This window comes from Arvicanthis niloticus, chromosome 11, assembly GCF_011762505.2.
Source record: "Arvicanthis niloticus isolate mArvNil1 chromosome 11, mArvNil1.pat.X, whole genome shotgun sequence".
Classification (NCBI taxonomy): domain Eukaryota; kingdom Metazoa; phylum Chordata; class Mammalia; order Rodentia; family Muridae; genus Arvicanthis; species Arvicanthis niloticus.
Window position 1 is genome coordinate 52,969,399 of NC_047668.1, and position 27,621 is coordinate 52,997,019.

A 27,621-nucleotide genomic window follows, 5' to 3' on the forward strand; every position below is an offset into this window, starting at 1 on the left:
TTCTTCTGTCTTCTTCCCATAGCGACTTCATTATAGGGTACAGAATTCTCTGGGTTTCAGTTTCCCCGTATGCAAAATGAAGGGATTGTCAAACTAAAGAACTTCTGGTGTTCCTGATGGCTTTGACCTATATATTAAATTCCATCTTGTCCAGGGTATCAGTCACCCACCTGTAGAACTAAGAAAATTAATTTTATACCCAACTTCTCCTTTTACTGAAAGAAAAGGTCTCAAAAAATTTAATAACCCAAATGTATAGGGTTTTTTTTTGCAATACAGATAGAATTTTAACATTTTATTTGTACTACTTAATTAATTCCTTGTATTGCAGATGTTTAAAGTTATAAATTATATAAACTGTTAACTTACAAATCCTGCCTTTTCCACTTAACATTTCACGAGCCATTAGCCACACTTCTCCTTCCCAGATTCACCTCCAGTATATGTGGTTCTGTGTATTTTCTTAATCACTGGGCAGCTTCTGGATTCCTCTCACAATTTCCCACAGCTTCACTATCCTCAGAGAGACAGCACTTTCTGAATGTGGGAGTTAGCTAGTCCTTCCTTGAAATTTTTACTGCAAACAGTAGGTCTCAACTCCCTAAAGTGACTTTTTTGTATGTTTGTTCATTTGGGGGCTGTCTTAGAGATGAGTATTTGCAATCTCTTGTAGCAATTAACCTCTGGTTGGGTTGCTTTTTAAATGATCTGAAAGATTTGTTCGTAGGTGTGGAGAGGTGACTCAGTATGACTGCTGCTCTTTCGGAGGATTGGAGTTCAGTTTCTAGCACCCAGGTTGGGTGGTTACAACCCCTTTGACTCCAGCTCCATGGGATACAGCACCCCTCTTGTGGTCTTTGTTGGCACACATATGTGTATACACCTATACACACAAATGAAAATAAAATAAATTTCAAAGAAAGACTTCTTCATATAAAGTAAATTATATACTTGTGTGAAAATGACCTTATGTAACCTGGCACAATATAATTAATAAAGAAAGAAATAAGAAAAAAATATGTATAGTTATAACAAAATGGTGAGGTCGTAATACCAAGACTAATTACTATGGCTATGTCAAATAAATTAATTACTGAGTCCTTTTTACTTTTATACGTTCTGTTAATTGATATAATTGCCTATATTAAATAAAAGGCATCATACTTTTTTGAGGGATAATAAGGGATGGCAGAAAGATGATTGTGTATATAGACATAGACAAAAGTGTTAATATGTAGACTTCTCTCTTAAAGCACATTAGCTTGTTATATGGCACACGGGTGCATTTCTTATTGGCCCCTTGGTCACTGATGCCTGTGAAATAGGTCTCTAAGGAAGCCAAGGGACAGAGCAGGCTGTGTTTGCTGGGCCCCCTGTGAACTCGGGTCCATGTTTCCCCCATTCCAAATACCAGGAACTGTGAGACCCTTCTGACCCCCTTTCTGTGGACCCACCACTGGGCTTTTGTGTCAGTTAATGAGCTCAGAGTCATTTGGAAATATGCACTGTGCTCTACAAAAGGAAATAGTAATATAATCAGAAATGATTACACTTCCACACTTCAGCACTATTGCGACTATTAACGTCCATTATCAGTATATTACCTGAAATGTGTTTAACAATCACAGTCACTAATCAGGGTGCCTGTCCTGGAAAATGTGCATTCTCTCCGTCTGGATCACACTAGGTATTGTGCCATTTTACTGTTTTAAATGTTTTTCAGATAATTGGAACCTGCTACCTCAGACTTTGAAAAGTAATGTAGCGGGTGAAGCCCTGAGAGGTTCAAAGCCAGTACTTCCATCAGAGAAATTATGCAGTTTTCATGCAAAATGATTATAATATTATTCCATGATTACACGGGGGCTGGGGGGGTACTCTGGTTTTGTTAGACTTTTGAAAGTAGCAAATTGAATCCCATCCAAGTAATCAGAGGTTATGAATCCTCAGCGCAGCGTGTTTGCACTTGTTAGAGGCTCTGTCTCCAGAGTCCTTGAACCCTTTGCTGACCACTTGGGGCAGACATGGAGTGCCAAGGACTTCATTCCCTGCCAGTAACCCTCAGCCAAGGACAAATGGAAGTTGAACACAATGTTCCAACTTCCTGGCCTCTGAGAAGAGACAAGAGGAAGATGTACTCTCCTTTGCTCTCAGAGGCTCCCGGTGGGATTCCCTCACTCACCCACACTCTATCGTGTTCAGCTATGGTAATTCCCATTGGCTCCCTTCCCTTTCTGCCTTACGTCCCTAAAGCCCTTCTGGAGCATCAAATAAGGCACTTGCCTCCCATCCCTTCTCCAGTTCTGCCTGACTGGAGAGCCCACCTGACCTCCCCACTCTCCGTTCTCTCTTTCGGGAGGCATCTAGCGTCTTATGTTCCCGACCCTGTTTGTGGAGGACCTTGGCAATACCTGGACGTTTTGGCATTTTAAGTCATCATCTTGAAAAATGAAAACACACAGTGTTTCTTTGGGTCTGGCAGGTGGCAGGCATAATTTCTTTTTCCCACCTCTTCTCTTAAACGTCACTACTCCATTCAAGTGAGGCAAGATGAATTAATCCAGACCGTATGTAAAATGCCCAAGATCAATGCCCTCCTTCTGAACATGTATCCATGTACTCTTAGATAATTTATGTATAATTTTAATAGATTTGTCAACACCGGCCCTTCTTCATCTAAACAGGCTGCTTGCAGACAGACCACTTAATTTGCTCCTCAATGGTATTTTTCATACATGGTTGCTGCTCGGCCGACAGATACCAGATGATCCCATTATAAACACATTTGACATGGCTTCCGCTGAGGGGATGGGCATACTCAAGGTCTGCTAGAACTGTGTAGAGCAGTTCACCCCCCTCACATAATAGTCTGAGAACAGGCACTGAGGCTGTAGTCACTACCAGTGCACATATTACTTGATGAGAGCTGAAGTTTGCCACTGGAACTGAGGGAGTGGTCACCTGCTAGCAACTCCCTCTTCTTACCTGTCTCTGCACGAGGATGTTTAGGCCACCCTCCTAGCCCACAGCCTAGCCTTGGGGCAGGCTAGGGGGATGGGGTGGAGCACTGTGTAGGTGGAACACGGTGAGAATTATCCTGGTGGGAATTATCCTCATGTCTTGGTGGACAGGTCTGAGGTGCTCCCCAGAGCCTTTTAGAGGATCCCCTGTAGGACTAAGTCCAGCTTGCCCACAATGGTAACCTGCTTGCTAATATAGTCACCGTTATTTTCTCCTGTTCTTTCTTACATCCCCATTTGCTCGTGGTGCTTCCTGAATTAACTCCCAAGGAGAGAATTGAAATATAAATCCTTATTTCAGGACACAGTTCCTTCTGAGTAACTCCCTTTAAGTCTGTTCTTCCAGGCTCTCTGAGCCTCCAGTGACCAGACTGGATTGGCATAATTCCTTCTTGGTCCCTCTAGCCCAGAGCTCTCCCACCACCAACCACAGTCAGTCCAGCTAGCAAATTGGATGGAGGTGGGTCAAAAATTGGGGCAGAGGCCAGCTGGACCTACTTCCAGCTGACTCAAATGTTTGACGCAGAGGTGAGGGAGCTCCGTCCAGGTCATCAATTTGGACTGAAGACTAGAAACGGAAGGTGATAGCTAGGTAGTGCCAAGAGTACACTCTTTAGAGGGAGTGATGCTCTGTTCCTTCCAAAGATTAACAGGGGTGCAAATGAGTGGCTTGAACCATTTCTGTCCATTGTGGCAATTGCAAGATGTTGCCCAGTATTCCAAAGGAAAAAAACTCTTTGGATATGGCAATCTTTGCCATGCTTCCTTGTGACAGAGGGAGCAGCATCACCTTCTAAATTTTCTCAATGGAGTACGATGTGTGTAATGTGTAATAAAACATAAATAGGCCTTTCAGAAGCATCTATGTGTTTCGTTTTATCAACCTTTAGATGCGTTAAAGCCAAGTACAGTTTTATATGAATTCTAGATGATATGTAGTATTTTTATTTGCTACTTCATTGCTAAATGTTTCATATAAAACTGAAGAGGGAAAAAATACACAGTCCCACATACAAAAGAAGAAGCAGATGGCTAAATGTGACCGTTGGAAGAGGCAGAGAATTAAGGGCCCCTCCTTGCTGGGGAGGGACGGAAGTAGAGTAATTCACTCATTAGCTGTTTGCTTTCACTGTTTTGGAAGTAGACTATTAGTATTCGTAAGAATCTACAGGTGTCTTTGTTATTTTTTTTATCCTTTAAATGTACATATACATGAGTATGTATTATTTATAGATGTCTTTGAATTTAGAAACATCAAGCTTAAAAAGAAATACAGCAAGGAATATTTGATTTAATGCTCACTGGAAAATGGAGAAGGGGCTTTCTGCAGGAAGGCTGTGCTGTTGTCTAACCTTTGCAAGGGACTTTTGCAAGGGACTTTTGGCAACAGTTCAAGTGTAGAAAGATTCTCAGGTGGAAGAAAACACAGGAGCCAGGGAACTAGGAGAGCCGGGTTCACAGTGCATCTTTTCTCCTGGCTAGTCATGTGACCATGAGCCTATGCTGCACATTTTCTTGCAGTTGTTTTTCTTGCCTGCATCAAGACACCATTCATGGCAATCTATGGTCTTGACACTGGGTGCATTCCCACAGGCTGCCCTGGGCATGGCCTGACTCACAGTCAGTACTTTAGTTTGCACAAGAGCAGTGAGATTGGTGAGCCATAGTGGGGTGGTGTGTGTGTGTCTGTGTGTGTGTGTGTGTGTGTGTGTCTGTGTGTGTGTGTGTGCGTGTCTGTGTCTGTGTGTGTGTCTGTGTGCGTGTCTGTGTCTGTGTCTGTGTGTTTTTGTGTGTGTCTGTGTGTGTGTCTGTCTGTCTGTGTGTCTGTGTGTGTCTCTCTGTGTGTGTGTCTCTCTGTGTGTGTGTCTGTGTGTGTCTGTGTGTGTCTGTGTGTGTATTCTATATGTCTGTGTGTGTCTGTGTGTGTGTTCTGTGTGTGTCTGTGTGTCTATGTGTGTATGTCTGTGTGTGTGTCTGTGTGTCTGTGTGTGTGTGTGTGTCTGTGTGTGTGTGTATCTGTGTGTCTGTGTGTGTCTGTGTCTGTCTGTCTGTCTGTGTGTTTGTGTCTGTGTGTCTGTGCCTGTCTGTCTGTCTGTGTGTTTGTGTCTGTGTGTCTGTGTCTGTCTGTCTGTCTGTCTGTGTGTTTGTGACTGTGTGTGTGTGTGTGTGTGTGTGTGTATGGCCCTATCCCTGTCTGCACATGTACATGTATAATATAGAAGATTCAACACAGGGTATTATGCATGCTGAGCAAGCACTCAACCACTGAACCACACCCCCCAGCCTGGCTCTATGGTTTTCAGAAGAACCATGAAGCCCTGGTACATCTAAGCCACTTACCTACACATGTTGGTAGCGATCAGGAAAACCCGAGTCAGCCTCTCGTTCTGTTTTCATTTCCTCGGCAGCTTCTACATTGGCCAAGAAAAACAGCATACTTACAGAAATTCCTGGTAATAACTGCTTTCTGCTTGAGTATGGAGAAACATGCCTGTCTGTGGTTTATTTTTTTGAATGGATAATTCATCATATCTGGATAAAAAATCTCATAATCTCCATAGACTTTCTTTCACAATTTTGTTTCCTTTGAGAGTATAGGAACAACCTCAGATCCATTCAAGCAAAATGGCTCTTTAGTGGCTGAGAAAGCAATGCCTCCCAGGTCCATTTGAAGCTATGGGGGTGGGGGGGATCCTCAACTGCTGGCCTTAGAGGATTGAGCTCTGGGCCTGGACTTTGATTTACCAGTTGCTGGGATGGGATGGGATGGGGCCAGAGACCCAACCTGAACATTAATGAACTCTTACAACAACCTTGATATTTACTGCTATTGTCTCTTTCAGAAAGATGAGACTCAGGCGAGTGGGAAAGGAGGTAGGTGGTGGCATCACCTGCTGCTAAGTAACAGATCTAAGACTTAGACCCAGGAGTCTTAGAGCAGGGGTTCTCAATCTTCCAAATGCTGACATTAATACAGTCTCTCATGTTGTGCTGACCCCCAACCATAAACTTATTTTCATTACTACTTCATAACTATAGCTTTGCTGCTGTTATGAATCTTAATGTAAATATCTGTGTCTGCCAATGGTCTTAGGTGACCCCTGTGAAAGGGGTCGTGACCCATAGGTTAAGAATAACTGCCTTAGGTGGTAAATCTTCTACCTATAATACAGACTGAGCTAACTTCCCAAACCAGTGTATCTGAGACATGGAACTCCAATTGTGCCATGCAACCCATGAACCCGACTCTAGACCCTACACTTAGAGAAGGACCCAGGCCTCTCTTTATCTCTTTGAGAATGCAGAAATGTACAGAGCCTGAAGCCTCCCTGGCAGTACCCCGAAAGTCTCCTTTCTGCCAACATTCCTCTTCAAAACTCTTAAGAAGTCAAGGCCTAGGGAGGCAGGGAATGCTGGGGGATCCTGAACAGTACCAGGTACAGCTGAACCAAGGTAACCCAATCCAGACCCTGGAAGTGGGCTGGAAGGTCACCTAGCCCTTCTGTTTCTGATATTGTCTCCAGCCCCCTGACACACCCAGATGTGCTCCTGGAGCTTTCTGATGGATGCACTGGCAACTCGAGTGTTTGAGGTGTGGATTGCAGGCACCCCTAAATTACCAGGCAAGTATTCCCTGGAAAAAAATAAGCTTTGGATGAGAAGAGGCAGCTGATCTACGTCATGCTTTTGGCTGGATGTGAGTTCCCCTGGGACTGACACCTGGTGCTGAGGTGCACCTACTGCTGAGGTATGGCTGTCCTGCAAAGCTAAGCTGAGGCTAGCCAGAGCCAGGGTCCCCTGAGAATAGGCTAGAGGCCAGCTTGCCTACCTGTGGGTTGCTAGCCTTCCATGGCTTCCCCCCTGCCTCCTGGCCTATTGTTTGGTTTCATTCCCCAAGACTCTTCAGCAAGTCTTGATTAAATGTTATAGCCTGGCCCCAGGAGCTGTCAGGGGGAATCCAGAGGAGAAACTTATCTACAGTTGAGTCAGAGCTTTAAAGAGACGGCATCCCTGAGAGCTTCGTGAAACAGGAATGGGCATGGCCACTGCACATGTCTACCTAGATGGGGCTGGACAAAGGGGTGCCATGTGTCTCCCTACACAAGAAAAGAGAGGAACTCACACCCACCCTGGTCTGCTTGATGCAGCAGCAGCTGGCCTGCCTGTCCATGCTACCCCGCCTCTCAGGGCACTTGAGGCAGTCTAATGAGGCAGAGGAGATGCAGAAACGCTCCAAACAGTCCACAGTGCCAGGCAAATGTGAGGCGTCATCATGAAAAGCTTAAATTTATGGGTCTGAAGGAGAAGCAACATCTGGGAAGGAATTATTGCAATTTAAAGGGAGGATGTGAGCCTGTTTATAAGTGCAGAATCTGGAAGCGATGTCTGGTTTTTTTTTTTTTTTTTCACAAACTAATTTGTATTCCAGTCAGAAAACTATGGTGTGACTATCTTCCAGATGTTCAAAAGAAAATTGTAGAAGATGAGTTACATCTTGGATGCATTTTCTGTCTTTCAATAGGCTTCACTGAGCATCTACTATATGCCAGGTGTACCCCCTCTGCTGACATCTTTGATGCCACCATGGTGGGCAAGTCAGGCTGTAATAAGTCCAGTCAGTGGTTTCAGTATCCCCTTACCATGCAGACTTTAGGAAGTACAAAGGTCCTGCCCCAGTGACAGAAACATCTATATAACCGTGTGGTGGGGACAGAGGTTGTGTGCTGCCATTGAGGGATATGACTGAGTTGGGTGCATCATTGTTCATTTCTAAAGGGGAATAGTAGTTTGGGTGTGATCTGCAAACTTTATTTCCTGAAATGCTTCAGTCTAGATTTCTGGCAGTTTATGGTAACATAATAGGATCCATTCAAGCCCTTATTCTCCTTGTCTCTACATTCTTTTCACCCCAAGACAATGAGGAGTCTAAGGGATGGATCCATTGATTCCAGGTTGGCCTGTTTGGAAGGCTTTGTGGGTGGCACACATGCTGATATTGTGACATTCTCCAGTGTTTGCAGGCCAAGTGTCCATGCTCCATACTGTTCTGGGAAACTCCTAGAGGGAGGGGCAGACGAATGTCCAGTTACAGAGAAGAGCTGGGGAGTCTCAGATCAGGACACCAGGAAAAGCTTCATTTGTCTGGACTCGCCAAGGTCCCAGGACCTGGGACTGCAACAAAAGCTCCTCTTTGTTGAGAAACTCTGTGACTAGCCTCAGGGTTTAGCACAATCCTGTAACAGCAACAAAGAAAGCTACCTGGGGGGGGGGGGGAGCCTGTTGTTGTCACGAGGCAAGTGTGACTTGGCTCAAGCTGATATTACAGAATGCCACAGTCTGGAAAGCTTCACCATTGAAAATGACGTCATGGTTCTGCAAGCTGGAGAGTCCCAGAGCAGTCCTCAGTATCTCCTGGCCTCAAGCTGAAACCTTCTTCCTGTGTCCTCTTGGGGAGGTGTCAAGAGAGGCTTGTTAATGACGCTCTATCTTTTGTGAAGGTACCAGTTCAAACATTGTGTCAGGTTGGATCCACAGTTATAACTACTGCTGTGCAGTTCCCACCTTCAAATGCAGCCGTGTAAGGCATTAAGCTTTCAACATAGATACGTCTGGGAACACACAAATCAATCTGTATAGTAAGATGAGAGATGAAGTAGCCAGATTCAAGCATCAGTAGTATAAGTCAATGATAACTAATGTCTCTGCTTAGCATTGTGAACAGTGAGTGTTCTGTGTGTCACAGAGGAGAGAGGGAGAGGTTTTCATGAAAGATGGGTGGCGAAAGTCGAGCCCTGAAATAAGAATCCAGGAATAGTGGGAATTTTTTGTTTTGTTTTGTTTTGGGGTTTTTTGTTTTGTTTTGTTTTGTTTTGGGGTTTTTTGTTTTGTTTTGTTTTGTTTTGGGGTTTTTTGTTTTGTTTTGTTTTGTTGGTTTTTTTTTTTTTTTGATAGACAGTCCATGCATGTCATTGTCATCATTGTCTTAATGGAGAGAGAGAAAGACAGAGAGTTGACACAAGAATGAGTAAAAAAATTGGTCCCTGGAGTTAGGAGAGGGTGAAAAAATTCTTACCCATCAATGGCTTCTGGCTCCGAAACTCTCTGACAAAAAATCTTCCTCTTCAGAACTTAATCCCTCTTATTAGGAAGAATTTAAATGTCATTTAACTCCACTTTTGTCTTGTGGGGCGGAGGATGATAATGAAGAGACCGAGTTGGGTTAATCATCTTACTGATTGCAAAGAACTGAAGAGAGTTGCTCACTGTGGACAAGCCAGAGGCAGGTACAGGAGGGGAGCTTTGAAGCAGGGCCAGGTCACCTGACCCAACCAGGCTGTTTGGAGGCTAAGTGGGGTGTAGATTCTCTGGGGCTGATTGAAATGAGGGTGGTCTCTCACACCTTTACTCTCCTGTTATTCAGTCTACATGGTGACTATGTAGCAAGCATAGGACCCCTCTAAGATCCTTAGTGTCAGGCCCATCCTCATCAAGAACAAAGGTGTATAGAAACACCCAGAGTTCCAGTGCTGTCTCCCTGTTGACTTTCTGTGGGACTTGGGATGCTTCTTATTTGCCAAGAGCCTCTGTTTCCTCACTTGTAAAATAGGAGATAATAAAAGTACTCAGTTCATCAACTTGTTAGAAAAGGTAAAGGAGACAAAGTGTGCGGGAACTGGATTTTGCAAACCTAGAGCATCGTGGGAATTTTATTTCTCTAAACAGGCAGCATGGCCCCAGCAGACACAAGCTTGCTTTGAGGAATATATGTCTACAATAGAGCCTGCCAGGCAGGGCCTTGCCAGCAGTTGAAAACAAGTCATGGATCACATCAGTGGCCAACTCTGGACCTTAATGGAAATGGGAAATCTCTGTGTGGTGCCGGGTGAACTTTCAGAACGTGCTCTGTCTTTGCATCCCCACTCTCCGTTTTAAAAGCAGAGCCTTCCGGACCCCTCGGCCCAGTGAACTGTTGTGAACTTAATGGATAAACCTGACGCTTATTTTTGTATTGGCAAGATGCCTGCAGGCTTTGGTGAGCCCATGGTTGATATTATTAATGGATGGCCTGTTTTTCTGTCTTCTTGCAAGAAAGCAAGTATGAATGAGTGTTCCCTCTACGGGATGTGTTTGGAGTGGATGTCTGAGCCTCATGCCAAGGCTGCTGGGGAACCCTGCATCCAGGCTGGCAGGAGGGAGGCTTGAGGCTAGTTTTCTCCTTTCAGCTTATAGCCTCCAGCTCCTTTCCTTTGCTTTCCAAGAAAGAGGGAATCTCTGTTCCCTAGCCAGCCAAGGGGTGTTGGACTGCTGAGTGCTAGAACCGTAATTGGGGTGTATGGTCAAGAGTCAGGCATAGCTGCTTTCTGATCCTATATCAAACTGGAGACTCCCTAATTGGTTTCTTTTCTCTGCAGGCAGTTTTTCTCCAGAAAAAAAAAAGTTTTTTTTTTTCCAGGAAAAAAATGGTGTCTTTTATAGAGATGTTAAAAACTCCTAGGGTACTTGTTTATAATTCTCTCGGCTATCAGTTTGGTTCATGTCAGGAATCATCTGTACTCACAGATTTTGAGTTGAAATGGCTCTCTGACTTAGATTTTTTAAATCTCTCAGCATTTAACCCAAACAGCCCATTCTGGTTTCTTGTTTCCATAATGGTCTTTGTCTTGTCAAAGTCAGTCTCTTCTGTGAAGCACCCTGAGAGGTGACGGTTATATAGTTCTCATTTACAAGCACTGACATTACCCAGTGTGATCTTTAAAGAGAATTCTTCTGTTCTTTTGTTTTTTAATGTCATTTTTGTTAAGATTGGAAATTGTCCCCACAGTAATTCAATTAATAGAAGAGAAAGGATCAGTTTGACCTGAAATAACCGGAATCAAGTCCCCAAGTGAGGTATTATTATCCTGCACCGTGCGGCTTCTTAGAGTCCATCCTGAGACATTTCCAGGCCATGATCCTCTGAAACTGAAGGGTTTACAATGTTGCTTTTGGATCCTAATTATTACCAGAGCCAGACATGGCGATGCACTTCTTGAAACCCAGCACTCAAGAAGCAGAGACAGGAGGATCTCCGTGAGTTCGAGTCCAGCTAGGTCTACATAGCAAGCTCTAGGACAGCTATGTGTGGAGAGACCCTGTTTAAAACAACAAAATATTACTAGAAAAGGGTTATTTGCTTTTTATTGAGTTTTTATTTTTTAATTAAAATCTCATCACATTATTTTCTTCCTTCCCTTTCACTCCTCCACTCCCTGTCAATACCAAGGCCTCCTTTAAACACAAGCACAGGATGCCTAAATATATAAATGCAGCCTGCTCCACCCATTTGCCATTACTTATATGTATATGATATTACAGCTGAGCATGTGACATTGGATAACCAATTAGGGGGCTCATCCCTGGAAAAGACTTCGTCTCCTGGTTTGCATTCCTTAGTTGCCTGTAGTTCTTTGTCTATGAGTGGGGCCCTGTGGGATTTCTCCCTTTACATGTTAGCATGTCTGTTGGGGTGTCATTGTTCAGGTTTTGTTTAAGCAGCCGTATTGTTGAGGTGTTGTGAGCTAAGCTTCCCTGTCATTCCTAGAAGACACAATCTCACAACAGACTTCCTGGTCCTCATGACGTCTCTGCCTCCTCTTCTGTAAAGCTCCCCAAGCCTTAGGGTCAGGCACTGTGTTGGTCATGTGTCAGACAGGCCGAGCACTCGACGCTTGCTTGTTCTCTGCATTTTAACCAGTTGTGGTTTTCCATCACTGTCTCCCTATGGTGCGATGAGAAATTTCTTTGATGAGGGGTGAGAGCTAGACTTCCCAGTGGTCTGAGGATACACACTTAGAGTGCAGTTAGGAGTTATACTTGTTGAGTAAGGTGGCAGTAGTAGGCTCTCCTCTAAGACTCCCCAGCCTTACTAGCTCAGGTTAGTTGGCTAGATTTCTAGTACCAGCCATGCTTTCCCTCTCGTCATGTACCATTGGCTAGTGCCAAGAGATGAACATCACCATCGCACCCTTGGGGCTATTCACACCACGCTGGCCGTCATTGTGGTCCCTAAGCATAGAAATAGCTTTCTGATCACTGAAACTGGGTTTCTAATAACTTAAAATCATTTTCTATGCCAAGTAACTCATTAAGGCAGAGTGTGCATGGGTGAGTGGGTGTAATCTGTAGACCATCTAAGAAGAAAAGCTGATGCGTCACGATCTATTGTGCGATGCCGTGAGAGTCAAGTATTAAGATACTATCTGTTTTCAGCCCCAGATCTGACTGCAAGGAATAGAGGTTGGATGGGAGGAAAAACAGCAAGAGAGGAAAGATATGACAAGATAAATAAAACCACTGAAGCAGATTGGGGCTAGATGCAATGGAAGAGCACCGGGTGGGAATTAGCCAAAGATGCATTGTGACTTGGGAGCTCCTTGCTGGGGACATGGAATGACTGGTAGACTGGTAGCCCTATCGAGAGGGGACAGTGCTGACGAGACATACAAGGGCTCAGGAAGCATGTTCTCTAGTTTGAGAAATAAGAAGTGGCTTCTTAGGAATTAAGTAACTTACTTGGTATCATGAAACCATGAGGTTATGTAAGAATCCCTGTTGTAAAGTCCTTTGTTTAATCCTCTCCAAAAGTAACAAATAAGTTCAAATGTGTCATTTGAAGAGAGTCAAACAAAAGAGCAAATCACAGAAGCATAGGTCAGGTTTAAAGATACAATAGTACAATATCCCAACCCTAAGAGTGAACATAGAGGTAATTACTGCCTATAAGCTGCAGGCAGTGTGGGGAGGCAGCTATTACTGTAACCTAGTGGGGAGAGAGGGATGCCTGCTCCTGCATGTAGCACTGGCCCCTTCATCTGAGGAAAACAGACAGCATTTGGAAAAAAAAAACAGGGTCAAGGCTAACCCATACCCAGTCTCCTCCTGATACCCACATAGGTTGAACTTAGCCAGAAGTCAGAGGATGTCAGAACCATAGTGATACCCAATATAGATCAGGCGTGCTTCAAAGGACACAGAGCAGGTGGTAGGGTAAAAAGCTGACCTGGATGGAGAGAATGGTTCCTGCACACTAGCAAATGGGTCCTTTCCTATCAGGAAAAGAAGCCTGGCTTTGCATGTGGCTTAATCCTTTCAGAACTCTTACTGTGATCTCCTCACTAGTGGTGTCTAACACAATAAGACTAGGAACATAAGGCCATTGTTGTAAGAGTAAGTCATAGACTGTTCTGTAAGCCTTCCCCCACCACTGCCCTGTTAACTTGTGCCTGTCCTGTGCCATATTCATTCAGGTCCAACCTAGGACAGGGGTATTGTCCAACTGGAGAGATAAGAACCTACCTGGGTCAAGGAGAAGAAAAGCAGATAACCTAACTTAGATTTCTGAGTGATTTTTCTCAGATGTCTGGTAGCCAGGATCCTCGTGCTTTTAATTAACAGCCTTTCCAGTGGCCTACAAGTCCCTCCATAATCAGAGTAGCCAAGAGTCGAGCTTCATCTTCTGGAATGTCCCAGAAGATGTTTGGAATGTCCCAGCCACAGAAACTTTCTCATTGATCTTAGAACGATGTCCCAATTCCCAAAGCCCTTTATACTGGCTCTTCCCTCTGTCCTAGACTCCTGTGTGACCCGTTCCCCACTCCCTTCCAATATGTACATAATGTCACACTCTATGATGTTGACCTCACACACACTCAGCAGTCACCAAATATCAACATGTTCTACTCCATCCCTACAAATGGTACCCACCTTCTTCTAATACAGTCTTCTTCACCTATTAAGTTCATTGTTTCTTGTTTGTTTCTTCCCACTAGACTGTGGACTCCACAGTGATATTTGTTTTGTTCATTCATGCATTTCCATTGCCTTGAGCATGACCTAACATGCTGTAGATACTCGGTAGTAATTGAATGAATGAGAAATGAATGAATGGATGGATGGATGGACGGATGGACGGACGGATGGGATGGATGGATGGATGGATGAGGTTCTTGAGAACCTAAAATCAGTGTGACCACTGCCTTTTAGACTTTTCTCTTCACCAATACCTATCTGCTGAGGATCTTTCCCAGAAATTCATTGATCTTCCGATCATCATTGTTGCCAATATCTTGTGGCTGGGATGATCGATGTCTCCGCATGCGTCACACTGGCTTGGTGGAGGAAATGTATTCACAACTTTGGCTCAGTGTCAAAATTAAATGGTGACCTTGGCTCACTTTGCCTCCCCACAGAGGTTATTTCTTAATCATAAAGGGAACACTCTGTCCTTGGGAAAAGTAATATTTCTGCCACCTTCAGCTTTCAAATGGCTATTTGATATGGCTCACGGGTGTCCCTGTCAGAGCCAGCTGAAAAAGCTTAGGTAAAGAGGATCAGCAAACGACCTGTCGTGTCGTCAGATGCTGGCCATGAGGTGAGATTCGTTTACAATAACTTATTTACCTGTCCAAATCCTTCATACCACATTAAAGCTTTCTTCTGCTAGCTAGGACCCTGGAGTGCTAAGAGGAAAAAGGAAAATCAATTGCTAATGATATATTCCATTAAAAAAATATATTGATTCCCAGGTAATGACAGTCCTGTGCTTTTGCAGGGAGGATGCCATTTCCCATCATGGCGATGACTTTCTCATATATTACGTTTGAAAGAGTGAACAAGGGATCACTCTTCCTTCCCATAACAGATAGCCTCCTTCTAGTAGGTATTAAATCTATGTTTAAAACGTTTCTCTCCAGGGATTCCATTCTTCGCCTCCTCAAGGTCTTCTTCCCCCTTGTCTAAAAGAAGTAATGATTTGTTATTGTAATTCTGGACTTTATGGTCTTTTTCAGCATTAGATTAAAGACTGAATTTCTTGGGGTCTTCCATCTTGAACTGCTTTGTATGGATTGGGTGGGCAACAATGCCATCATTCTTATTCTTATTTGCTGCTAAAGGCTCAGTGATGGAGGTTAGAGCTAGTCTGCTTGGAAGATGGAGAAGATGATGGGGTACTGCTTATTGTACCATATCATCCAGGTGTGCTATGATAGGGTTTGGTACTCTTGTTTAAGAGAATCCACAGGAGGAGGGAGGGGTCAGCATCATGGTCAGCATGTCTCTACCTAAGGTAGAGACAAGTGTCCATTAAGGAGGAGGGTGTCATCCATGAACTCAAAATAGATAGTTCGAAAAAGGAGAGTTGTTCTTCCCCCCCCCCAACCTCATTCTTTCCCCCTTCTCTCTCTCCAGACCGTCTGGCTTCCCCGCTATGCCCATGCTTTGCTAAGTGCTGGTGGCCATCGAAGTTTTTGCATCCTGGGGACGAATCCTGAGCTTACCAGAGACGGACGGCGCAAAGTAGGTCTCTGCTTAACACATCTGGAATGAGGGAGGATCTCATAGGGACACAGCTGTCTTCTCTCATTCTGAAGGGCTAGGGAAGAGGGAAATGGAACTGATCACTTACTGAATGGTTGATGAGAGTTTTACCATGAATTACAGGTGCCCCGGCCTCCCTCAGCCATCTTGGCCTCAACCAGTTCTTAAGTGCCTGGTAGGGAGAAAGATCTAGAGATGACCAGCAGCTACATAACCTTAAAATACCTCAAAACTGGTGTTTCTTACAATTCAGCTTTTTGTTATTAAAATGTACTAGGCATCATGAAAATATTATGTTTTAAAAGATCATCTCTAAGAGCTGAGGGCAGCTCAGTGGCAGAAGGAAGTCTTAGAATACACAAGCCCCCAGATTCAACCTCCAACACCAAAAAATCTGTATGTATATGTACATACTCATATAGCAAAAAACCTAAAATCATGTAAATGATAGTTATATTTTACAGACATTAACATTTTGCTGTCTCTTTTTTCTCATATACATACATAAAAGGTGCACATATGTCTATGTACACACATACATGGGATCACACTGTACCCACTACTACTTAGTAAATGTTGTTTTGACTCAACAGTATGTTAAGGTTGCATTTTATCTCAGTAATTAGAAATCTGTATATCATTTATCAAAGCTTCTCATGTTAGGGATATAATAATTATATGTATACACATATAATACATATACATAGCCTACTTAATACCCTAGAGGTAGACTTCTAAGATATTTTGAATCATCTACTATAGCAGTACTACAAAATACATTTCTGAAAATGTACTTTGCATAGCCATTTATGTCCTGATGTTAAATTTAGAGAGATCTGGCCTAACATTTAGATTCAGGACTGTCAGTCCAGGAGAGAGTAGGGTGGGGATTGGGCAAGCAGTATATGTGTGTCTGTGTGGGGGGAGGGGGGTGACCTTCCTGACAAGAGCATAAAGCTTATGAAAAGCAACTACAGCACTGTTCTGCCACCTTCCAGCAAGCCAGACAGCCATATGTCTACACCAGTAATGGAGCCTGCAACTGGACTTGCCAACGCTCACACATTTACTACCACTAAAGGGGAAGACCCTGGCTGCAATGAAGGAGGATGAGGATGGGGTGGCAATGCAGGGTTTCAGGAAGGCTAAGGCTCAGCTGACCCCTGACTGGGAACCTTACAGCATCTGCCTAGGATCTGCAGATACTCTGCACTTACCTTCCAGCATCAGGCCAGCAAGGGTTCCATCTATAGCTGGATTCTCTGTTGGTCAGAGAGCCTTGTCTTGGCTCTCAGTGACAGTGCAATTGAAGATAATAGAGTATTCTGGGATTCTTCACAGAGGCAGATAAAAGCCTTTGCTTCTGTGATCCCAGGTTATAGGGAGCAGATATTGCAATCAGGAAGTTAGAGGAAGCTACAGGCTGGGCCTGGATCAGATGCCACCATAAAGGTACCCACCACCCAACTATGCCTCTAGCAGCTGCCTCCTAGCATGGAGAAGGACTGATGGGCTCCTGACCCAGACAGCTGGTGGGCTATTGCCATGAATCTAGTACCATTTCTGACTCGGAGTTGGGGTGGAGAGACTGTCTTATTCATAGTCCTATACCTTGAGGGATGTTTTACTTCTGTGGCTGTTGGGTCAGTAAAGTGTGGGGTTTGGGAACCATCTCCTTCCTAGCAAACAGAAGGATAAAGAAGAAATTTGGAGGTGCACTTCACTGTAAGACAGATTTTATTGGGTTATTCCACACTGCTCATGTGCCAGGAAAGAGGTGTTTGAGGAGGCCCTGGAGTAATGATTTGGGTTCCTAAAATAACTGCCCTTAGTTTGGTTTTTATTATACCCTGTTGCTGTTACAGGTTGGCATGGAACTCAGATTTGTCCCAACTTTGGGAAATCATGCATAGATTTGGGATGGGTGCAGAGGCTGATCTGACAGTTCTCACTAGGCATACCAGATAGAGAACACTTTTTAGGGCTTTAGTGTCTGCATGCCCCAGACTGGTGTCCCTATAGTGGCTATTTGCCTGGCCTACCATTGGTGTATTCCTGAGGGGTAGGAACTGTCTAATGCCATTCTGAATTATGTCTGTCCACATCCCATCAACACCAACTCTGCAAACCAGCTACGACTGTCCCTCTGAGTAGCCATCATATATGGGTCCAGAACTGGATATGGTCTTTATTCCTGGTCAGGATACTCACTCATACTCTCAGATGATAGGAGAAGATGATGAAGCTCACTATGGCCCCTGTTGATCAGTAGAAACATTCTTGGACCAGTTTACTGAGTCCTGTTACAAAGCAGACCAGTTCAGGAACAATGTGTGGAGAGCTTCTGCCTGCCCTCTGAAGTTGGATGGAAATTGCCCAAGTAATAAAAAAGTCCTCGAAGCAGTGAGAGAGAAATCTGACTTCTGTGCTGCCAGGGGTGATGAGCTGGAGACTCAAGACTGTGAAGAACTGAAGACTGGGTTAATTAAGAGTGGTCTGAGCTCTGGAGCAGTTAGAAAGCCAATGCCAGTCTCATTGGCACTGAGAACAACCCTGCACTGCACCCTGTGCCTCTGTCACTGGGACTATGCAACTCCCTCATACAGTTAGTCCCTTATAGTACTTTTCCCCCAACAAGCAAACTCCCTGTACATCCTACACCCTCAAGACCACAACTGGTGCCTCCTGAGTGAGTGGGAGCTGTTCAAGTGCAGGCTCTGGGTGTCTACACTTACTACAGCTTCACTTCTGAGTTGATTGTATAGACGTCCTTTGATGCACTTGGCCCTCTGCCAGCCTCCGCTCCCCACTTAAGGGAGCTTCATTTCCCTGAGGTACCCTGTTCCTCCTCTCCTGTTCTGGCTCCTTATCCAGCTCTGCTAGACCTCTGTGATCCCTACCTCACGGATGGGCCATGAAGACACCCCAGTACTGCTCTGTCCACCATATATGTCCAGTCATTTCCATTTGTTCGTGCTACTTTTCCATCTCCATAACCCACCTCCTCCACTAGATATCTGAGTACTCAGTCCCTTGAAAAAGCAACGTGCCTATGGCCACCATCTGGACACAATTCCTTACCTAGGCCTTGACCCTGGCTGGTATGTTCTTGCACATCCTCTTTCTAGGACCCTTTATGTGTTTCCGTCAAAAGTTTCTTCAAGACCTTGGTGGCTTCCTTCCTGTCTTTATGGAGTCATACAGCCTTGCCCTCCTTTGCTGTGTGAACTGAAAATATCTGGCTCTTCTTCCTCCCATCCTCTACGGCAGTGATTCCCACCATTCCTAATGCTGAGACCCTTTAATACCGCTCCTCATGTTGTGGTGATCCCCAACCATAACATTATTTTTGTTGCTATTTCATAACTGAAGGTTTGCTACTGCTGTGAATCATAGTGTAAATATCTGATGTGGGACCCCCCAAAGGGGTCAAGACCCACAGGTTGAAAGCCAATGCCCTAGGCTTTCCCCCAGTTCTCCATCTCTCTAGTATCCTCTGTTCTTTCTTTTCCACCTGTGCCTTGGACTGGACACTCAGCTGAGTCCTTTTGAATTAAGAGTCCAGAGTCCTTCTTGAATTAAGCCTGGCCAAAAAAAAAAAAAAAAAAAAAAAAAAAAAAAAAAAAAAAAAAAAAGTACCTTTGTTCCTATTTCCTGTGGCCTTACCAGGAGATTCCTTGACACTCCACATTCCCTGGCTATGTCTGTATCCTCTGTCTTGGGGTCTCATCTTCCTGCTCTGACCATTAATTTCTAGAGAGCAGGGTCTATCCTTTTCTCCACAGTACCGTAACAGGGCTGAGTCAATACATGAGGATATAATATCATGTTCCGCCAGATTCTACAGAACTACACACCTTATCCTCATAGGCAGTGTGATGGAGAGGACCCTGGAATTGAAGACAGCCCACCAGCTTCAAGCCCACTGTACCAGTAACTGTGAGAGCCATCTATCAGAATGAGACTAACCCTGAACTCCTGTGAGGAGACTGGGGGAAGGTGAGGGGAGAGTAGGGGGACAATGGGAAGAAATTAAGGAGATACTGTAAGGGGACACAGAGGGAAGGAGTCAGTTATGCCACCTGGCCAGCGTGCCCAGCATCAGGGAACAGGGTCATGGCCCAGATAGCTTTGCCAGAGGCCTGGGTCTGTCCACCAGGACTTCTAATTGAATTGTTCTTACTAGATGATATCTAGCTTGAATTGCTGCTCCCAATTTAAACTGTCAACTAATACCTGGGCCATCAGAAGGCAGGAGATACCCTGGAGGGACCCAGGGAGCTCAGAGCCTGTATGTGCATAGGAATTCCACTTAGCTGGTGACAGGCAGGGCGAAAGGTACATCCCAGTTCCTTCTGTCTTCAAAACCTTGTTTGTCACCTAGGCTAGAAATAGCTTCTCTGAAAACCCCAGAGTTTGTTTTTGTGTCAAAGTTTAACTTTCTATATGGCCTGCCTTACCTTGTAGTCATCCTTGCTGGTAGCCAAGACTGCTGGGAACAGTTGGGAATGTGTCTTCTCTGTGAAGACAGCCAGGTGTAAAGCATGGAGGTTAACCCCAGCCTGAACTCTGTGAAGTGCTTCGGGTGGAACACCTTTTAAAAAAAGAAGGGGGGAGGGGGCTCATAATGGTCTTGCCAGCAGTGCCCTAGTAGAGGACCACGCGTGCATTTCTGAGTGACCATGCTCTTAAACTTGTGGGTCTTCATCCATTACAGACAGTCTCACTTGCCCACAATTAAAAACTGTTTGAAAGTATTTTTAATCCATTTTGTTGCTATATGCCGATAAGCCCAGTACTAAGGTAGCAGAGAAAAGTGGATCTTGAGTTGAGAGTCAGCCTGGGCTGCATATTGAGATACTGTCTCATTAAGACAAATAAAATATTCTTTTAAGCTTTTATCTTATCATCCTGAATTTCTCTCTGCTCCCTCCACCATGACCTCTGCCTGGAACCGACAGTGCCAAAACCGGTGAGGGCTGCAGGATGCATACTCAGCACAGTGTGAAGCAAAAGGTTGCTGCAGCGCTCGCTCCTCCATTCCTCGAAGCATTTATTGGCAGACACACTATGTATTATGCCACATCTGCTATCCAGATAGCTTCGACCAGTGCTCTGTCTTTAACAAGCTTTCCAGTAGGAAGACCAGCATCCAAACAGACTGTGATAGCATCTGAAGGATGCAACAAGAATTTACCTTAAGTGCTTCTCTTATGGGAAAACATGCTTAGCAAATGTCTCTTAAGCAGTTTCTATAAGGTTGGGTACCACCACACCAAGCACTGGGAATAATTGCAGGAACCGCATGAGAAGCATCCCCAACCCAAAGCCTGCACTGGAAGCAGAAGTACCATCGCAGCCTGCAGACTATGCCGCTTGCTTCTGGATCCTCCTCCAATCTAGGCCACTTGGAAGCTCACCCGTTACAGCTGCTAATCGGTATTTTTACTCACACTTATGAGCAAGCTGGATGCGAGAGGATGGAGATATTTAAGCCTCATTCACAGAGCTGAAGCTTGCCTTCCCCACCCATGTGAGACTGAAGCAGCCTAGCAACCCTCGTGGGCCCTTCCTTTGATTTGTAGCAACTCATTTAGATAAAAGCATCTGGATTGTAAGGTAGCAGCAACAAAAAAGAAATCATTAAAGCGTATTTCTGCTTTTACACAGTAAACTAATAACAGCACGGAGGTAACAATTAATCCACCCCCGCCCCTTCCCCAGGTACCCAGGCAGATGCTGACCATGGGAAATAAAATCAGAACATGCAGAGAGTCTTCAGAAGGCCTCTTCTGGAGCTCCATGCTCAGGGATGTGCGTGCATGAGGCAGCCCAGATGAAGGTGGAGCCCCACCCTCCCATTAGCACATAGAGTGGTACCCTGCCTTTCCATCCCAGAATAAATAGTGTGATTATTTATTTAACACCAGTTCTGAGGCTTTCTAACATGCATTTGGAGTGCTCTGCCATCTCACATAGGCACGCGCTTAGGTGCAGCTGCTGACACATTTGGATCCAATGAGAGAAATCTGCCTCGTGCCAGCATCTTGACCGCCGGGCTAATGTACTCCTTGGAGCACTTTGTCCTCTTAAACCTAAGTGTCTCATCTTCCCTAGCACTGTGCTTCTGTGAGAACTCTCTCCTCTAGTGAAGCCCCGAGGCTGGGACACTCCCAACGCCAGTTCAGCCCAGGCTCCTCTCAGCCCTGCTATGGGCTTTCTACTGTTTCCTGTGTATCTGATTCCTCACCTAGCTGTTGGCCTCCTCTAGGCATGTGAGGGTGGCCCTGCAGAGCTGAGCCAGAGCCCACACACCAGGAACTGCTGGCTGAGTACAGACACACTCATCAGTACTGGGCCCTGGTCCCACCCCATCATAGAACTGAGAGCAGTGGCTGGAACTCCATCTCTGGGACACTCCCTGAGGTGTGTCACAAAGAAGACTTGGAAATATGGTTTATGGCTTAGGAGTTAGGAAGATCTCCCCAACGTTTGCTGGAACCCAGACCTTTATAAACCATGTCACATTCAAGCCACACTTGGAAATGTACATTCAATAGCCACACGTGCCATCCATGACTAGGCACATTTCTAGTAAGATGCAGAGGTTCAAAGCAGAGTTGCCAGCATCAGACTGCCTGGATTCAAATACCAGAATTACCTCCTTCCCAATACAGGGTATAACCCCCAAGTCTTGCTAACTTCCGCTGCAAGTAAGGGTTCTGAAAATGTTTACTTAACATTATAAAGTATTATCAGGGATAATGCCTAAAGTATGGCACTGTATAGAGATTTACTGATAGTCTATAGGACAAGGGCCCCAGCAGAGAATGGGAGCTTAACTCTTGCTCTCTTCAGGACCAAACACACCTTCAGAGATGTCCTGGCTGTGCCTACCCACAGGCCTCCACTACTCCGTTATTCTGCTGACATGGCTTACCGAACACACCAGTCAGCAGGTGACCTCTCTGTCTAGGAGGTGAGAGTGGACCACCTCCACACAGAAGCATCCCAGACAGCCACCAAGGTGTATCCAGTTCCATTTCCCATGGAAACACATCCCTTTGAACTGATTGAAGCCTATTTTCTTTACCTATATAATGGGGGGTGGGAAGTTGGATTCACTGTGGATCCCCAAGGGCCTGTCAGGCTGTCCCCAGGAGTGACACTGGATATACCCCCATGAGAGCTTCTGGGACTCCACCACAATTAGCACTATGGCTTTAGAAGATATGTCAGCATGTCCTTGGGGCATCTCTCATTAACAATTATGAAGTCATTATCTGGTAAATAATTCATAACCCGAGAGATGGAATAAGCTGCCAATAAACAATAATCCATTTAAATGAGGCTTGGCAGGGTGAGGGTGTGGCCACAAGGAAGTTCTGAAGGGCAGTCCCCTGCTCACCTCCAATGTAATTTGCCTGTCCCTAAGAGTTCTGCACAGGCAGGCCTGGCCTCCTCCCTGAAATCACCGTTTGCTACCCACCCAAAGGTGCTGCCTCCCCCTGGGCTCAGCCAGGAGACAGTCTGTGGTGAAGAAAGGCTCCATGTAAAGTGCTGTATTTGCCCCTGGGTCCCACACCATTGTCATCCCACCCCCACCCCATCAGTAAGACAGAGCAATAAATTTGGGTCCAGGTGAAGTGTTGTAACTTGTCACAGTCACTTTAGTAGAACCCTGGGTCTGGAATCCAGGTTTCTCTGACATGAGAGCTGTCAGGATTAGCCAGTGTCTCGCTCCCTTCTGTGAGTCTCACTCTCTCATCATTTGTCTAATCCTTGTCTCTGTGTGACCTGTGACTCTCCAGTAAAACAGTAAGCATGGGAGGACCATGTTCCCTTCCAGTTTCCTAACTGGGTTAGCCCTCCAGAGGTGCCTGCTTAGACTAACCCGCCTGGTTGTGTAATTAGGTAGTTAGGGATCTTAGTGGTATTTGAAGGCCAACTACGGGTACCCAAGAGACAGCAGGAGATTTCTTCAGGACACTAAGCTTAGATGTTGATCTTCTAACAGACTTTTTAGTTTCTACCCACTAGGGCAGAGATTGCAGTGTCTGGCTGTGCTCAGAGCCAACAGTCTTATATACCATCTACCTTAGTTCTGGCTGGAAGTTGGTGATTTAGAGCAGGTTAGCTCTATGGAAAGTTCCCTCTCCTGCCTGATCCATCATCCTACTTACAGAGCCGGCTCTACCCTCTGTCTGCAGGGCCACTTCAGAGACATGCCAGAGGTCCTTAAGGTTCTAACTTCACTGCTAACAGAGTCCATTCTTCCTTCTCCTTCTCCTGAAGGAGCAGATGGCATCCTTTCCAAAGCGCCTGGACTTATGAAACATTCTCTCCAGGCTTCTCAAGCAACTGGAGTCTTGAGCTGTTTGCTCCAGGGAACAGGGCAGGGTGGCAGATATGTAATTGTCACACATCTGGAATGCTGTACAGACCTCTGTGGTCAGGCTCTGTGGTAAAGGTGGCCACAGTGGTTTTCAGACTTGCTTATTTCTCCATAGCCACACTAACCAGCTCCGGGCGAGGTTCCTCCTGGCCTTTTAACCTCTCCTCCTGCAGCCAGCAGGGTGGTCAGGCGAATAAGGGCATGAGGGCAGGCAAATGGGTCACTTGTTTCTTTCTAGAAGAGCTTAAAGCAGCTGGAGCCCTCACCCCCATCCCTTCACCCCGACCTTTGAGCTGTGTTGGCTCTCAGGAGGCACTGGCCCTGACTTAATTAATGGTTATGCTACCACAGTGGCATATACTCTGCTTGGTGCTAAGCCCCTTACTTTCAGGATTGAGAGTCAGCTCTACCTAGACATCCATCTTTTGCCTCTCTCTCAATGACCAATTCAAATTGACTGCAATTTTCCACAATGAGTATCCTAGAAAGGAAGCTGTTACCTTCATTCCTGGGGCCTGGAAAGGCTGAACCCAGGCCCTTAGACAAGGAAGAGCATGAAGCACTGACCCCTCCCCCACCTATCCCCTGCTTAGTTCTAGAAAAGAATTCAGGGGACACAGAGGGACCCACTAAGGCATCATAAATCAAGACAGGAGTGAGAACAGGTATAAGATAATCTATGGAGCAAAGATTGTCACCTACATGAAGATCGATAGATAGATAGATAGATAGATAGATAGATAGATAGATAGATAGATAGATAGATAGATAGATAGATTTTATACACACACACACACACATATACATATATATACCCATATATGGGCTATAGACTGCCACAAACCTGCCTCCAGGCCTTCTTTGAAATAGCCTGCAATTCTGGTGATGAATGTGAAACCTTCTACCTGTTTCTTGCTATCCAGAAGAGAGAGTGTACCTCCAAAAATGTGTGCTCAGAGGCTTGCTCCAGATAAGTGCTCTCTCTCCTTCTCAAGCTTGGCTGGTCCTGTGGAGGCTGGGGAGTTGTCACTCCAGCCCACTGAACTGGGTCTTTATGTGCTTTGGCTGGGGATAGATGGATGGGGAAGGCAACTGTATTGCTGGCAAGGGCAAGGACGAAGTTAACCCCAGTAATATGAATGAGAGAAACTGGCTTTTGTCACAAGGCAGAGAGCCTGGCATTTCTGTGGGATACAGCAAAGATATCCTGATAGCCCCAGGGTCTGATGTTCGATGGCAGACATGTTCACGTACAACATGTCTTCTCAGTGAGGGGTCCTCTGGGCTGCTAAGTGGTGTTCCTGAAGAAGCCTGCTCAGAGGTCAACCCTCCTCCCCCTCATCCTCCTCCTCAATCTACAGCAAGCCCTGGGGATAGATTGTCTCTGACACTAAAGCCTCTGCCCAGAGATCTCCAGGGAAGGAAATTCCATCAGCTCCCAAAGACCCGTTCCAGTGGCTCCTGCAGGCTTTTCTTCTATCTGACCTAAATCTCCCTTGCTGCAATTTAAGCCCATTTTCCCTTGTTTTGTTTTGAGTGGAAATAGAGAACAGCTAGTCCCCAGATGCCTCTGAAGGCAGGGTGAATGAGGAGCTCTACTGTATCTCCCGCCACACTCAAGTGTGTTCAGAATCCTGCTGAATCGGTCTCTGTGGCGCCTCCAGGGAGAATAGTATCCACAGTAATGACTAGGTCTCCTGGTAGGGTGCAGGGAGAATAGGGGTGAGTGTAGCAAGTGCTGAGGTGCCCACAAGCAAGGGTGTAGTTCCTGTAGGGCCAGGAAGACAGGCCTGTGGCCAGAGTGGGATTGTTGAAAGTTGAGTCTGGTTAAGCAGCCAGGTCTTCCTCAGAAGGGTGTGTTATGGGATGCCAAGCTGTAGAGATGTTTGGAGTCCTCTGTGCTCTAATGCTTAGGTGGGCACTCCCAGCTCTCCACAGCTGATGCACGTCCCAAGGTTTGCATACCACAGATCACTCACTCATTGGCTTGGTGAGGTCTGTGGAAAAGGGGTGCCTCGGGCAAGGAGATCAACATATTTTCTTTAGAGGTTTCTGCTGATCCCTTGGCCTCCTCGACCACTCAGTTTCTCTCTTGTTTTTTGTATCTTTTGATTTTCTTTTTAACTTCTGGGAGTAACTAACCTCCACTTGTTTGGTCTAAAAGATTAGCAATTTTGTAAGCCATTGGAGGCAGTTCCTGGAAGAGCTGGGTTCATAGTGTGTTTGTTTACTCTGATTGGGAAGCAGCAGATCACCAGGCAGCAGCTATGTCTAAAAAGCAACAAGGATGAATAGCCCTGTCCTTACTCAGATAGCTCATAATGAATGCAAGAGAAGCATCTTTATTTTTCCTAGGCCAATGGAATCCAAGCCTTCCTCCTCTACAGGAGGAACAGACAGAAACCGAATCCTTTTTCCTACATGGTTTATCTTGCTGCAGTCCTGAGACGTGAGCAAGACCATTGGACACTTTTTTTCCCATTGCTTGGTCAAAAGTCCCCCCGCCCCCCTAACTTGGCTTCAGTACAACAGAGGAGGGGGTGCAGTCTACATTGATTGAATTAAATAATGGAATTGCCATTAATATCTTCCATAAAAGATGATTGATTCTGACTTGGATTTATGGGAAGTTGGGGCTTATGAAAGTAAACAGAGTGGCAGTCGTTCAATACAAAGGCTGGTTTATGCACCAGCTCCCCCTCAGGGCTGGTTAAAAGGATGGGCTCCCAGCCTAACCTCCCCTATGCCAGCAGCTGGGTCATGAGTGTCCCTACAGGCTTTGGAAGGCTGCCTAGGCTAATCCAGGAGACAGGCTGAGCACTGCCCCTCCCTCCTTCCTTACTTCAGCAAAACCCTCTGACTTTGTTCCCAGGGAGAACAGCTTCTGTCCCTGTTGTATGGAAGCCTGTTGTCCACTGCATGGCAGAGGATCCCTAGTGGCACAGAACATTTTTTCCCTGCTCCTTTTACACGGTCCTTCACTGCACAGATGCCCCAAGCCCCGTGACAGGTGGGTGCATGGGTAATAGCATCTCCTGAGCTTTTTTTTTTTTTTTTTCTAGAACCTGAGAGTTCACAATGTGCACTGGCTTTTCCTATAGGTATTAGAAATCAGGAACTTCCCCAGCCTGCCCTCTACAACTCAGTGGCAGCAGCCAGGTCACCCACAGCCATGGGCACATGTACCTTTTCAAAGCGCAACCCCATCAGGACCCACTTGTTTGCTCCCCCATTCTCTTGCTCTCTCACTCTGTCTGTCTGTCTCTCATGATCCTACTCTGAGATGACCTTTTGGTCACTCCCACTCCCCGCGGTGACACTCTTGCATGAGTTCTGTTGTGTGTTGTGATCATAATGCCATACCTTGGCTCCGACTCACCAAGCCACACTGCCACAGAACCCTGACAAATAGGGACTTTGGTGCTGCTTGGTGACCCAGAACAAGTTTCTCTAGCCATTTGCCTCCTACTTGGAAAAAAATCCCCCCAAGAAAGGAGTACGGGGGTCCCGAGGAACTTTGGTGATTTCAATGCATTAAGTTTTTGAACCCCAGAGTCTCAGACTGGTAGCTTGTGCAGGTGTAAGGCTCTCCAGCACAGGCCATCAGCCCCTAATCCTCTTACTCTCAGGTGGCCTCTTTTATCCCTGCAGGTCTGGATTTCTTATCACTCTCTTCCAGCCTTCCAAGTACCATTGATCTCCTGTCCCTCACCTATAAACTGGCAACTCCCAAACCTGTCCCTCAGCGCCTGCCCCACATGTCCATCCATCCTCCCCCCACCAAAGTGCCCTTTAAGTGCCATAGACTTACCTGGACTCACCTCTGTCCTAAGCCCCTCCTAGGAATGG

At 45.6% G+C, this 27,621-nt stretch overlaps 1 protein-coding gene across 2 annotated transcripts in view; it reads left to right on the forward strand.

Moving 5' to 3' along the window:
- The window catches only part of Klhl29 (kelch like family member 29), a 294,522-nt gene that overhangs the window by 66,168 nt on the left and 200,733 nt on the right, over positions 1–27,621 (forward strand). The window contains exon 2 of one of the 2 annotated variants that reach the window (XM_034514405.2): positions 15,249–15,356. The gene's annotated coding sequence lies outside the window, so the exon portion shown is untranslated. Of the gene's footprint in view, positions 1–15,247; positions 15,357–27,621 lie in introns of those variants that run through there. The other variant, XM_076942138.1, reaches the window with a different exon arrangement.